This window comes from Siphateles boraxobius, unplaced genomic scaffold, assembly GCF_051911475.1.
Source record: "Siphateles boraxobius isolate OS27281-9 unplaced genomic scaffold, OSU_SipBor_1 3, whole genome shotgun sequence".
Taxonomy (NCBI): Eukaryota; Metazoa; Chordata; class Actinopteri; order Cypriniformes; family Leuciscidae; genus Siphateles; species Siphateles boraxobius.
In genome coordinates this window covers 14,757,362-14,772,719 of record NW_027508919.1, presented here as the reverse complement: position 1 = coordinate 14,772,719, position 15,358 = coordinate 14,757,362, and positions in this window count along the sequence as shown.

The following is a 15,358-nucleotide window of genomic DNA, read 5'->3' as shown; positions in this document are numbered from 1 at the left end:
TTTTCTCATGATAATTTATCATTATTGCCCTGGAGATGAGACCAAAATGGTAAAGTAAGCAATAAACATCTGTGATCATTATTCCCGTCTCTCAGCAACACAATGATCTGCCTTTGATGCCTCGGTGTGTGCATGTGACTAAAAGCTCATTTAAACAAAATGGTTGCATTTTGATGGGAGAGTTAAATAATATAAAATATTAATACAACAAATGCCAATTGCTATCATCAGTTCAATTATGATCAGGTACTTGTTGAAACACAAAATGAAGGCTGCAACATATTTGTGGGCTCCTTGCTGTTGCAAAGTGTTTTCATTGTTTAATAATTGTGCCTTCTGTGTAATTTGTAGACAGCAGGGTTAAAACATGTTGTCACACCTGCCAAAAGGGAATAGATTGAGAAAATGCATCAGCCATAAACATTTCTTAACATGAAATTGTAATTTGCCTTTAATTTATTTGTTATTGCTTAATAATAATAATAATAATTGTAATAACATTTGCAATTTTGTTACAATTAATATAATTGGGGTTTTTTTATACTACAAAATATGCTAAACCTAGTCATGACAGAAAACTTTCTGAATTTTTACATTTTCAAAAAACATATTTTAGTATGATTTCTAAGCTGTTTTACTAATGGGGACCAAAAATTTCCCAACAAGGACAAGGATTTGGGATATTGCATTTTGTCCCCGTAGGCTATACCTGAACCACGCACGCACGCACACACACACACACACACACACACACACACACAGAGAGAGAGAGAGAGAGAGAGAGAGAGATAGAGAGAGAGAGAGAGAGAAAGACAGAGAGAGAGAGAGAGAGGGAGAGAGAGAGCATGTGTCAGTAAATTTTGGACAATTATCTCCAGTTTGTTCACCTCTCAAATTAAATTGATTTCTATTCATTATTAAAAAAATAGCTTAAAAGTAAATACATTTGATCCAAGATACTGATGGGTATCATGGCATCTCAGCCTATTGACACAAAGGAAACTGAGTGTCAGTTTTATTTTAACCCCAATTTTTAAATGTATGACACAATCAAGTGTGCACTAAAAGGAGTGCGTTAACCTCAACTAAAGAAGCAAAGTGCCACCAACAACTTTAAGAAAATTCGAACAAATTTGTCAACACACAATAACACACATTCATGTTGGTTCCCCATTACCATGCGCCGCATGTCTGACGAGGGATTCACTGACCTGTGTAAGAGAAAGTAAATTAAACACCAAAGGCAAACACATTCAGGAGAATTATATATTCAAGGCTGGGCTGCTTTCAACCTCCTAGCCTCCATCTCCTCTGAGAGATGGCTTCAGCTATGGTTACATAACGTCAAACTGAGGAGTCAGAAGGTTAATGGTAAGCTGGGTATTTCCATTTTAATTTAAAGTGTGTTATTGTGTCCCGTCTGACAAACATTTAAAGTGGTGTCGGTGTTGGGGGAGGAGAATGGAAATGAGACACGAACAGGAGTGTCAGCAGCTCAATGAATAGAACTTAGATCCCGATGGACCCACCTAAAGCACAGGAAGCTCATTACCCTTTTGGTTACTTCAGTCGTCTACAGCTACAAACAGCAAGTTTGTCAATGTGAGTCAATTTAGATAGGCAGATCATCAACAATAAAAAGTATACAAGTGTACAAACTCATATAGGCTACAACAATTTTATTTTTGGACACTTAAAAGGATATTTCACCCAAAAATGAAAATCATGTCATCATTTACTCACCTCAGTGGTTCCAAACCTGTATGAGTTTCTTTCATCTGTTGAACACAAAGAAAGATAGTTTGAAGAATGTTGGTAACCAGGCAGTTGACATTGCCTTCAATAGTAAAAGAAAAAAAGATATGGAAGCCAAAATGTCTTCTTTTGTGTTCATCAGAAGAAAGAAATTCAAGTTTGAAACAATTTGTGGGTGAGTAAATTATGACAGAATTTTCACTTTTGGGTGAATTATCCCTTTAAAAGATGCTTATTCTATTTTGTGTCTTGATGGAGATTAACCAGTAGCCTATTAGTTTGATAAATATCAGAACCTCATTGTGTAAAAAACACGGGGGGAACAGAATCCGACGGCAAACAATCCAGCTGTCGAAATCCGTTCCCCCACCCCAATACTGAGAGATGTTGATAAAGTTGCTTAAAAATTCTGATTCTAATCTGTCTGTGGATGGAGTTTAAAGTGCATCAGTTTAAATAATTATTTTTTGGCGTCTCTGCTTTTTATTATGATAGGACAGTATTGCATCAAGAAAAGTCCACGAGCCTGGATTTGAACTCGGGTCACCCAAATCCCAAAAGCACTAAATGTCAGTGCATTGACCAGGCTATGGCAACACTTAAATAACATCAGTTTGATAAATATTAGAACGTCATTGTGTAAGAAACATGGGGGGAACAAAATCCGACGGCAAACCATTCAGTGGTCGGAATCCATTCCCCCACCCCCATAATGAGAGATAATGAGAGTAGTTGCTTAAAAATGCTGATTCTATTCTTTCTGTGTCTCTTTTAGAAATCAAAATATTGAAGAGGCATCTCCAAACAAATTATTCTAAAAATTTTTTAGAACATCTTACTTTTCTGAGGCAATTATTTTCAAACAGCTGGTTTCTTTCACAAAAATAAATGTGTTTTTTTTCTTGAAAGGGTTCTTTAAAACAAAAAACAAAAAAAAACGACACACACGGTGTAACAATTTTATGTCATGCAATTAGGGATGCATCAATAAAAAGATTAAATAAGCTGGTAATTATTTTCAGGTTCACGAGCAAGGACCAAACTACAATCATGAATGTTGGAAACTATTTATTGAAGAGAATTGGGGATGAATAGGGAAAGGATGAAGTAGAAGGGGAATAAGGATGGTAGTCAGGTTGATCTGGGCCTCTGGTGTTGGTGGCCAGGAGACTCAAGAGTGGGGGCATCATCTCAGTTAAATGTAGGCCAAGTGATTAGGACCCCCTGATACAACCTGGAAGGGAAGAGAAGAGGGGATGATATGGATGGTTGAATGGATGAGAGAGGATTGGGAAGGGAGGGTTCGAGAGAACGAGCCAAACAGCACTGTAAGGGGCGGCCCAATATAAGAAGGTTTTGAGAAGTCAGGTGACTGGTTGAGGCGTTGCCCCGCTCCCAAACCTTAGTTAACTAGTCAACTCCATCTATGGCAGATAACCAATAAATGGTTGATATTAAAACGTGTAAGTTTTTTTTAAAGATTAACAAGGTAATCTTAAATCCACCCATCCATCCCACTATGGTACCGACATACCATGAATACCCAGTGCAATTTTTTTAAAAGATATATTTTTGACGTACTTGAGCACGCTATGTGTGTGTGGAACTGACATGCTCTGATTTATGCCAACTATTCAGAGATTGTTCTTTAACATTCATGATATTGTTGCGAATGAGTCTAATATATCTTAAAGTCACAAAGATGCTGAACAGGGTTGCAACATACATGAGTAAAATAGCAGAGCAGAAGGTAGACCATCCAAACATGATTGAGGGTGAGTAATTAACAGGTAGACTAAAACTACATATATCAAATATAAACATGCATACTGTAATATAATGGCAAGCATTATGATATCAATAAATAATATAGAACAGATAAAGGTGGATGATGTACTTTTTACTAGAAACCATATGCATGATGACAGATGGACTGCTCCCAGCTGATGTCACAATATTCTTTTTTAAAAAGCTACACAGAACAAGTAAAGTGAAAGGAGAGAAGATGTGAAGTGACCAAAGCCATGTCCTAACACAGATACACAGGATTTTGGAGCTTGTTATCCATACTGAATTTACCCTTAGATGGAAGCAGGCATCTGCTGCAACCCTATCCCAACAAGTCATCTTGCACAGTCACACTCTCTCCACAAAAGAAAAAAAGAGGATAATTGGAGAGTTGCAATGGGGTGGACAAAGGAAACTTGTGAGACCAGTGGCAAGCGATTCATCTGTGGCCAGACTTTCAAAGATGACTGCATCTAGCTCTGGAATAACACAGGAACTTTGAAGAAATAGATGCAATTACACAGTTTTACAGCATTAAGATTTAATGAGGAAAAATATAGCATATGAAAAAAGATATTTCACGCCTCATTGGCAAAAAAAAAAAAAATCTTCTCATTATGGAGGCTAAAGGTAGCTGGTCTTATGTGTTGATTTCTTTGTTAATTGTTTGAATGTTGTGTTTATGCAGACCAAATCCTCTGTGTATACAAGGCAGGGAACCTAATTAAATGGCAGTAATCACACCTTGGCACATGCTAGTCAAAATCAATCACTGACAACATATACATAAATGATGGAGTGCTGAATATTGCTTGGCTTTTATTGATGCTATTAAGTGACTACCCTGACTCTTTGGTTGCAAGTTATATTTAAAATTGTATCTGAAAAATGAAACTGATTAGGAAAAGTAAACTGACAGTAACCTTTGCCCCCATGGTTACTGTTGCTGTCTTAGACAACGCATTCACTATGGTATAGTAAACTCTTTAGTTATACCCACACTACAATGACCAATTAGTTATGATAAATCAATAGGGCAAATGTAAGTGTACTTAATGTCACACTTGTTCATCTGGGAATGGCAGCAACATACAGTTTAATCCACAGGATAAAGATTTATTTACAGATTAGATTTTTTTTTTTTTAATGAGGTTCAAGTAACAGCATAGATACAACACAATATATATATGCATTCATAAAAACACACAAACACACACACATACACACACACACACACACACCAACACACGCATGCACGCACATACATACGTACACATGTACACACGTATGAACGTACACACACACACACACACACACACACACACACACACACACACACACACACACACACACACACACACACACACAGAAACAGAAACCGAGAGATAGTAATAACAACAAAGGGGAAATGACAAGAAACAAAGCAAACAAATAACAGCTTAGAAAAATAAATTTGATTTAAAAATATTTGGTCACAATTGTGTTTAAAACTATTAAAGACAATGCACCTCATTTTATATATATATATTGCGATGGATGGTCTTCATTTATACATTTGTTTCACTTTTAATTTTATCAGACAAAGACAGAAAAAACAATACATTTTAGAAATAAACGTTCACTGGCATGGAGGATATGTTTTTGTCATGCACCTGTCAAATATGAGAGTAATCGCACATCTGCTACATTTTGTTTTTTTCTTTGAAGGACAAGCACAGAAATGAATTGTGCACATGCTGTCTAGCACTCATCACCCATCCACCTCTTAAAACAGTGTAGCGTGTCTCTTCACCCTTGCTGCACCAAGCTCCTCAACATAATGCAATCACAGTGCAGGAATACTCAAATCACAAGTGCCAGTTTTGTTTGGTTTTACAAACACTTAACCCATGACCACTTATATTACTTGCTATAACGGTTGCTGAATTATTGTATTATTCAGATGCAAAACAATGTCCACACAACGTGAGTCGTTCGATCAACAAACAAATTAATCTCAGTACTGGTTTCATAAAATGAATTTAGTCGGTCAAAAAGAGTTTCAAAACAACCTGAATAATCTTTTTTTTTTCTGTCAGAGAATCATTCAGAACCATTACTAAGTGGATAGACATGTTTGATTTAAAACTAACCGTACACAATTGACTTGTTGAGTAATTAAAGATACATACATATTCACATTTTTATATAAAAAATTAATAATGGTATTATAAAAAAACATGTTAATCGACGTGTGACACCGGCGAGGGCTTTTAAATTGCTTAAAGTATTTAAAATGCACTATATATATATATATATATATATATATATATATATATATATATATATATATATATATATATGTATATTAGATCAATATATTTGTTTTCCTTAAAATTTTTATCAACACTAACTTTTTTCGCCTCTGAATTATAAATAACTTGTTTCTGTATAAAATAAAACTTCCATTAAAAAACACATTTGATTTTCTATTTTAATCAATGTAGAATGTGTAACTTAAAAATAAACAAATTAGTGCTCTATTTGAGGACAAGAAATGAAAACCAATGCAATATGATGAATGTGCAAAAGATGGCACCCACAGACTGTTTTTCAATGGGGTTGGATACATATTTTTTGCTTTTAAACAGTGTGTGTGTGTGTGTGTGTGTGTGTGTGTGTGTGTGTGTGTGTGTGTGTGTGTGTGTGTGTGTGTGTGTGTGTGTGTGTGTGTGTGTGTGTGTGTCAGTTGTAGGTTACAGTTTGACAAAAACACAATGTTGTTTTTTATTGTGAGTGTACACGAATATAAGTAAACACTTTGCAGTTTGAATGATGTCCTGTATGAACTAAATGACGGAGTATGTTTTTATGTTTCCACTGTTTGATCGCGCCACACACACACACACACACACACAAATTGTGCATTCCAGCATTGCAATCTTGACATCGCAGCTTGTTTATTATAGTAAACTATAATAAGTAAACCTTAATAAAATATAATGTAAAAATAGTCAACCTAACATATAAAAATTACACTACTCTGTTTAAATAGTCAGTAATACAATTCGTACCATTCACAGTATCACCGCTTGACTGTGATGTTTCCAAGCACATTTTTGCGCATGTGAAGAGGATGATTTTTTTCCGTCGATTTTGTAACGTGAGTAAAGTACAAAGACTATAATAAAGAATAGTTTACCATCCAAATACATCGCGAATGTTGAAACATTTTGAATCTAATGAGAGAGTTACGTGAGCCTATATATACACACACTATATTTATAAAGTTATAATGTTTTTTTAATAATATATATATAGTTATAAACATAGCTGCGAGCAGCGATGACGGGCCCAAGGTGTTTAACCTAATAAGTTAAATTCTGTAAAGTGAACTTCACTTAAATTTCCCATAAGTGTGTCAACAGAAGTAGAGTCAAAGTTTATTGGTATGACTTTCAAGCATTTACAGTATTTACAAAACATAGGCTATGGGGGTATAAAGAGGCCAATTAGAGAATACAGAGTATTAATTGGGTAAAATTATGCATAAGATGAAGAGGAAATTAAAATAAACACATACAAATATTCATCATCATCATCATCAATCGGCTGCGAACAAAACGGGTTTGCAGTCGGTCACAAGTTTTCTCCATTCTGTTCGATTACTAGCAGCTCTTCGCATCTCGTCAGCAGTTGGTGGCATGTCATTGTTGATTAGTTTGCCGATTTATGTATGGTATAATGTGTGTGGCTTTCCTCGGCTTTGTTTGCCATGTCGTTCTTCGGGAGCATATAACACATTTATTAATTTGGTCATTTGGGTCTCTTCTAAGTGAGTGGCCAACGAAGCGTAGCTGCCTTTGTTGGATTTGTAGGATAAGCTGTTTCTTTTCGACTGCTGTATGTCAAGCTGTATGCTGTATGTTGTATGTTTCGACAAGCTGTATGTTTCGACCAACATACAGCTTGGTTACTTATTCAATCCATTTTCTTGATGCCGAGCATGATTCTGTAGCAACTGGTGGCGAAGCTGTTGAGTGAGTTTTGCATTTTATGGTTGATAATCCAACTATCGCAGCCATACAGGAGGATGGAGCTGCTTCAAATATGTTTAGTTTGAGTTTATTTGGAAGAGTTTTTGATAGAAATACTTCCTTCATTTTCCAGAATGCTCCCCACGCTTGTCCTTTTCGTGCTCTGATGTCTGTTTCGCTCGACGCGATGTAAGAGCCAAGATACCTGAAATCTTTTGTCCATTCGATTTTGTGTCCATCGAGTTTGATTAATTGATGTAAGTTGATCGGCGTCTCTGGCCCGGCAAGCTCTTGGTTGCTAAAAGTTTCCGTCTTTTTAATGTCAACCTCAAGTCCTACTCGTTTTGCCCACTTTTCTGTTGTTTGAAGTTGAGCTTGCGATTTTTCGAGATTTTGCTGCTTGTTGTTGTCGCCGCCCTCGAGCAGCGCAATGTCGTCGGCAAAGTCGAGATCGAACAGTGAAGTGACTGGATATCTCAATGATCTAGATAGATTCGCCATGAAGCCATGTGAGCCCCTTGATGTTGCATGCTCTTGTTCCACTTTCTTTAGGATGAAATCAATGACGATGATGAATAGAAAGGGAGCTAGTGTGTCTCTTTGAAGAGCGCCAGTTGAGATGTTGAACTGTTCTGATAGCTTACCCTCAACCATTACTTGACTTTTTGAGTTGTTGTAGATGGTGCGAATCACTCTTACGATTTTATCAGGAATTCCGTAGTGTCGCAAAATGTCAAAAAAGACGTTTTGTGTGAATATGATGTAGAGGTCTAGGTTCTTGTCGATGGCGCCCTCGATTATCCGTCTAAGTATGTGAACTTGTTCGGTGCATCCTCTTCCTCTATGAAATCCTGCTTGATTCGCGGCCCGACACCCTCTGTAGTTATTCATCAATGTAAGATCACCTTTTTTGGGCAATGGAATGATGAGACTGATGGTGAATTGCTCTGGTACTTTTTCTTGCATGTAGACATCATTGCATATGTTACACAGCTGTCTGACTGCGTGGGGGCCTCCGTATTTGAGAGCTTCGGCGGTAATGGGATAGTCGCAACCTGGTGATTTGCCATTTTTGACTTACTCTACAGCCATTTTGACTTCGTCGAGCGTGAATGGGCCTACATCGATCTCTAAGTCTCTGGTAGCTGGCTCAATGTGTAGATGTTCCGTGACCGTTTCGTTGTTCAGTAGAGTTTTGAAGTAATTTTGCCATTCGTCTAGCAGTTCCTTAGAAGAATTGATATCGCTACCATCTGTTTTCTTCATTTTATGCTTGTTTATTGATTTTGTTTTGCCGCTGATCTCATTGATAACTTCCCATGTGGTTCGTAGCCTGTTTTCTTTCGCAGCTTCCTTGAGATGCTTGAGTTTCTTTGATTGGAAGGCGATTCTTTGGTTTGGTTTGGTTACATTATTAATACCCGTAGGTAAACTGGTTTTACAGTCTAAGAGGCAGGACATCCTTAGAACATTGTTGACCACAACATAACATACAACACACAAAACATTAAAACATATAAAAACAGGCAATAAAAATAAATAAAAAGAAGGAACAGAGAACAGTACATAACCAATGTGCTTGTGCATTTTGTGAAAATAGTAATTTTACAGCTTATTTAACAGATTGATTGCTGCTTGTACAAAACTGTTTTTAAAACGAGTGGTTCTACAAATAGGGACTTTTAACCTCCGTCCCGAAGGGAGACTCTGGAATTCCCTATTCAAAGGATGTAGACTATCATTAGTGATAGCTATAGCTAACCTCTGTTATTGTTTTGCATACAGAGTCATAGGGTGCAGCTGGGATTCCCCAGTCAGCTTACTTGACCACTTTACAATTTGGTTTAGGCGATTCTTGTGCTTGACTGAGACACAACCAAACCATGCCACCAAATCGAATGATATAATCGTTTCAATAAAAGACTTATAAAATAAGGTCATCATAGTCTTGTCTATATTGAAATGATGTAATTTTCTCAAACAGTATAGACGCTGTTGTCCTTTTTTACAGACAGCCTCACAATTCTCCTGGAAATTTAACTTAGAGTCAATAATTGTCCCTAGGTATCTATAAGATTGTACTTGGTCCACTAGATGACCGTTTATAATTATTGCCTCATATACTGGAGTTTTTCCAAAGTCAATGTACATATCCTTTGTTTTGGATATATTCAATTGAAGGTGTGACTCCTCGCACCATCTTACAAAGTCTTCAATTACTGGACCATGGCCTCTTTCATTTTTATGGAGCAGACTCACTATGGCGGTGTCATCAGCATATTTTATAATGGTCCTATTTACATATTTGCTCTGACACATATTTGTATATAAAATTAACAGAAGGGGTGAAAGTACACACCCCTGTGGTGAACCTGTAGAAGAGCAAAGCTGACCAGATAGAGCTCCATTCACCTTTACTCTCTGTATCCTGTTTGTTAAAAAATCCAAAATCCAACCAACAAGATTAGAAGAAAAATCAAATTGCTCAATAAGACGATTAGCTAAAATGTATGGTTGGATTGTATTAAAAGCAGATGAAAATCAATAAAAAGCCCTCGAGATGTTTGAGGAGCAAATAAAGTAGAGTGAGAATGGCATCTTCTACACCCCTGCGTGGCCTGTAGGCAAATTGCATGGGATCCAATGCATGTTCAGTTATCCTTAAAATATGTTGTTTTATCAAATTTTCAAAACTTTTCATTAAAATTGAAGTGAGAGCGACAGGTCTAAATACACTGAGTGTTTTAGAATTACTACATTTTGGAACTGGGACCACTACCGCATCCTTCCAAATTTCTGGCACATGTTCATACACAATTTCAGTGATGTTGCGTCTGCAAGGATTTATTAAAAATATATTGAAATATGTGACTCAGCTCTTTTGTACATGTTTTGATCACACGCCCACAAATGTTATCAGGTCCTTGACTCTTATTAATCTTTGTCCTACTAAAGACATTTTCAACATCCTCATATGTACATATTCTGGACATATTCTGTCTTGCTTGTTAGACTTGAGGAGCTTTTGACTTAGATCATGGCACTTTTGCTTTTCTTTTCGGTCTCGTATGGCTCGGTTTTGTTGGTCAAGTAAGTTTGTTGTTTGGCTTGAGACCCAGTTTTTATGGGCTTTTTTCTTGATAAGACCGGCTGTTGATTTAGCCGCTTTTTCGATGGTTGCTACAAAGTGGTCATGTTTAGTTTGTACGTCTTCACTTAGCACGCTGAAGGGGTTTTTGGGGCTTCCTCCAGTCGTATTTTGGTCTGTTGTTCTTGTTTTTGACTGGTGTGCGCAGACTGACTCTTATTTGCGCGTTGACTATGCAATGATCTGAGCCTATGTCTACTGTGTTATATGCTCGAATGTTCTTCACTGAGTTTGCCCATTTTCACCTTATAAGTATGTGCTCAAGTTGTGCACGATTTTTGTCGTAATTTTCCTTTCTGTTAGCATCGGGTTGCCATGTCCAGATTCTAGACTTCTTGTGCGGGAATCTGAACTGAGCAGATCTTGTGTTTGTTGTCTCGCAGAACTTTACAAGTCTACTGCCATTGTCATTCGTCTTCTCATGTAGGGCATGTTTGCCTACTGCTCTCGGGTTCTTTATACTGCTATCAAGGCCGATTCTTGCATTGAAGTCACCTGCGTTGACAAGCATGTTGTGTGGTGGTACTTCTTGTGCGCACTTTAACCTGTTAACCGTGGCCAGAGCGCCAACGCACTGAAGCGTTTTTTTGTTTAAATAGTTTAAAATTACTATCAGATTTCAAGTTATTACCTTGACAAACTATTTCAGTATTTGACCACTATTGTATTCTGAGAAACGTATAGTGACAGTTATGTCTTAATTTGTGTCAGGAGTTATGTAATCAAAAAATGACTCGATACCTTTAATATGAATTATGAGGGTCAGCCGGTCTCATTCAGAAAAAAAAAAAAAAAACTCCTGTGAGGTCGTCATGACAGCGCTTGACAAAACAACGTCCCTCAGGGCTTTTAGCTAAAAAATGTGCAGATTTGGAGAAATATTGATAGATTCTCATAGGTTTACATCAGATTTATATAGACATGAATAATATTTATTGAATTTATACCCAAATGGGCCGATGTAATCATTATGAGTGCTGGATACTCTGATGTACTGTGTTTTCAATCCATATGGGCTGCCTGAGGGCGCCCTGTGCACATGCAGTCCATATATGGAACACATGAAGAAGTGTCATAATCATGTGACATCCCAGGAACTCCCTGACACAAACAAAGCTTCCAGAGATCACTGTAACATGCAGATAAAGACGTTTTGAAGACAATAAACATGATTGCAATGATATTTGATTTACCTGTGTTCTTCGAGCCATGTCAGGTATTTTCATAATAATAGATTATATTTATAATGTAATGCTAATCGATATAGACTTTATAATTTTGCAGAATACTGCATGTTCTTCTGTACTATAAAATAATATATTTTCTGTCTGATTTCTTTATCTGAAGCCAAATCAGATCACAGAAGATTATTTAAAACACTCGACTTGCGCTATAAAGTAAGTTTGGAGCACAAACATGGTTTTAATCTCATAAATTGTTGTGTATTGATGGTGTGCTAAGATAACATGCTAGCTAGCCCTCAGATGCACCTGCCACCCAGCTGTTATTTTTATGAATTTGTCTAAATAGGAATGCTTACTGAAATGTTTCTTTTTTCAAGAAGGTCATTTGATACAGAGAGAACTTTGAAAAAAGAAATTAGTGATTGAAACTGCGTGAATAGCCAGTCGTTAGTAATTATAATGAAGACAAAAGAAAAGCATATTTTGAGCCATCACCAGGCCAGAGAGGTATGAATATGTTCAGGGGAGACTGAGACTGAATGGGGCTCATTTGCACCACAAAACAATAGAGACAATAGACTGAATAGATGCTTAGAACATGACAATAAACATCAGTTTGCATTTTAGAGTCTAATCAAAATAAAGTCATATGACATGATCTTGAAAAACATTTAACTAAATACAGTTAAATACAGAGTTTTAGACTTGTCATCTTCAGATTTTAAATATAACATGGTCAGATATGTGGCTTTATCTCCATTGCATTCATAGATTGATAAAATACCAACTTCAATATTATTTTTATGAAGATATTTCATAAAAAAGAAATTTCTAATAACTTCACAAAACTTTGAAGCTATTTATAACTATTTTTTCATTATAACAATAATTAATTCTACATTTACAATAAACTGCCAAGTGTCAGCTTTCAAATGAGATCATACTTGTGCTTTTAATACAAAGGGTTCATGAACTGTATCTGTTTTAGTTTGGGTATGCCATTTCTGTAGATTTTTCTAAAGTGGGGTTGCAGATTAACAGGTTAACAACTTGGCATAGAACTCATTTTTCTCTGCTTTTGACTTTTCTTCGGTTCGTGCGTATGCAAAAATGACAGTTGTTATTGGATTGCCAGCAAAATTCGCTTTCATTATTTCATAGTTTTGGCTGCTTCGCTGTTTGTAAGAAGGCCGATTCCTCCGACATGATTCCCCTGAGATGTTTTTGTTGCTAAACAATAGTCCAATCGCCATTCTTTATTGTTGTAGGTTTCTGTATAGGTATTGATTTTGTCTGAGGCTGGTAGTCTATGCTCTTGTACTGCTACAATATCTATATTTTTGTCTTCACAGCATGGATGAGCTGGTGAAATCTTTCTGATTGTTCGAAAGTTTCAGGTGTTAAGAGTTTAAGTAACGTTCGGACAGTGTATGTTGCTACATTGGTTATTTTACGATGGGAGAAGTGGCGATGGGAAGCCGAGTTGGTGGTACTTTTGTTGTCCTGTATTATCGCTGCATTGTCGGGTGTATACACCGTCATAAGCGAATTAATCGCACAGTGAATGGGTACTTCTTTTGTGACTTTCGAAGTAGTTGTATTTAAGCCATGTGGGTTACTAGCCCTACACAGCCGATCGCATTTTTTATGTCATGCGCATGACTTGGCTGATCTTTACGTTATGCACCTGACTTGGCTGATCGTTAGGATATGACAATATTTGGCTGAGATACAGCTGTTTTGAAAATCTGGAATATGAGTGAAAATCTAATATGAAAATCTAATCATGAATAGCACATTTTCTTTTATGCCAAAAATCATTAGGATATTAAGTAAAGATCATGTGTATATATATACACACATGATCTTTACTTAATATCCTAATGATTTTTGGCATAAAAGAAAATGTGCTATTGCCACAAATATACCTGTGCGACTTGTGACTTGTTTTGTGGTCCAGGGTCACAATATGTTTGAGAAAAAGTTTAGGGTTGTAAAATAACAGAGAGAAAAAAAATCTAAATATACCCACATAGGCATATGTGCAATATTAAAAACAATCAAAATATATGACATTAAAGGGCTATAAGGAGATTTGGCCCGGCTCCTTTCTTGTGACCACGGTGTGAAGTGAAACACAAGGATCTTTCATCTCACACTACCTAATTATCTTCCCCTTTTTTTTCAATCACGTCTTGTTTGACAATAATACACCCTCACTAATTTGTCTCTTGTTTTCTGAACATCAATCTGATGCAAGCAGAACATAAAAAAATAAATAAATACATGCAGTGACTGAAGCAATAGAGCTAATTAGTACATTTTCATATGCAAATGTTTAAAATGTTTATGTCTGATTTCATTAGATGCATCGCTTCCTTTTTACTTCAAATTGGCAGGATGTCTCTGAAAAAAGAGCTGCCACAACCATTAATCTCTTTTTTACCCAGCAATTAAAGACTTTTATTCAAGTTAACAAATCAGCAAGCATGGAGTAAATGTTCTGTTAAATTTCTTTGCTTCTGTGTAAAAAAACCCAATTATAAAGCATTCAATATCGTCATCATGGCTGTTGTCCCAGAAAGCTCCTCTCTGCATTGGGGGCTGAACCCCTGTGCAGCTCAGATATTCTGATCAATTCGTTTAATTTACTCTACACTTCGATCCCCACCAGCAGTCATTTCAGCTGCTGTATGGCTCATCCTGGGAAGATAATTATTATCGGATTGTTACAAGAGTGAGATTTAAACCCAGCTTGGAACCCGAACCGCTGGAATCTTGTCAAATGTCGGAACGTTAGACAGGAGTAATGCTGCCTAGATAAGCTTAATTTCAAATGTTGTGCGAACTTCACAAAGATGTTGTACTCATAGAGTGACCAACATTTCTATGGATTTAAATTTTTAAAGGCCAATTTCTAGAAAGGTGTAGCCACATTGAAATAAACGATCCCCTTTCATTGTTGTTTCTTGTACTGTAAATTACCAGAGTATTTTAGCAGATGTTGTTTGATCAGAGAAAGTTTATATTCAATGTGGAGCTTTATATTCAAAGTTATTTTGTCAGTATCAGCTGTTTTCAAAATAATAACTTTTTCCAATATACTTTTACTTTTCCAATATACTTTTTTCCAATGAGCAATTCGTTACTTTACTGTAACCCTGTTCCCTGAAAAAGCGGAACGAGATGCTGCGCTGCTTAGCGCATTGGTAACGTCTTTAAACGTGACCTGCTGTGAATATAGTGTGTACACACGTCGATGGAATTGATTCGGAGGTAATATAGCCTCGGTCGGTGACATCATCGGCGTGCACCCGTGATGCAAGGCTATAATTAGATGAGCCACAGGTGCATCATCACCAGGATATTTTGTCTGAAGAGCAGTCCTGGGACATCATCAGCACGGCAATGCAGCACAGCATCTCGTTCCGCTTTTTCAGGGAACAGGGTTACAGTCAAGTAACCCG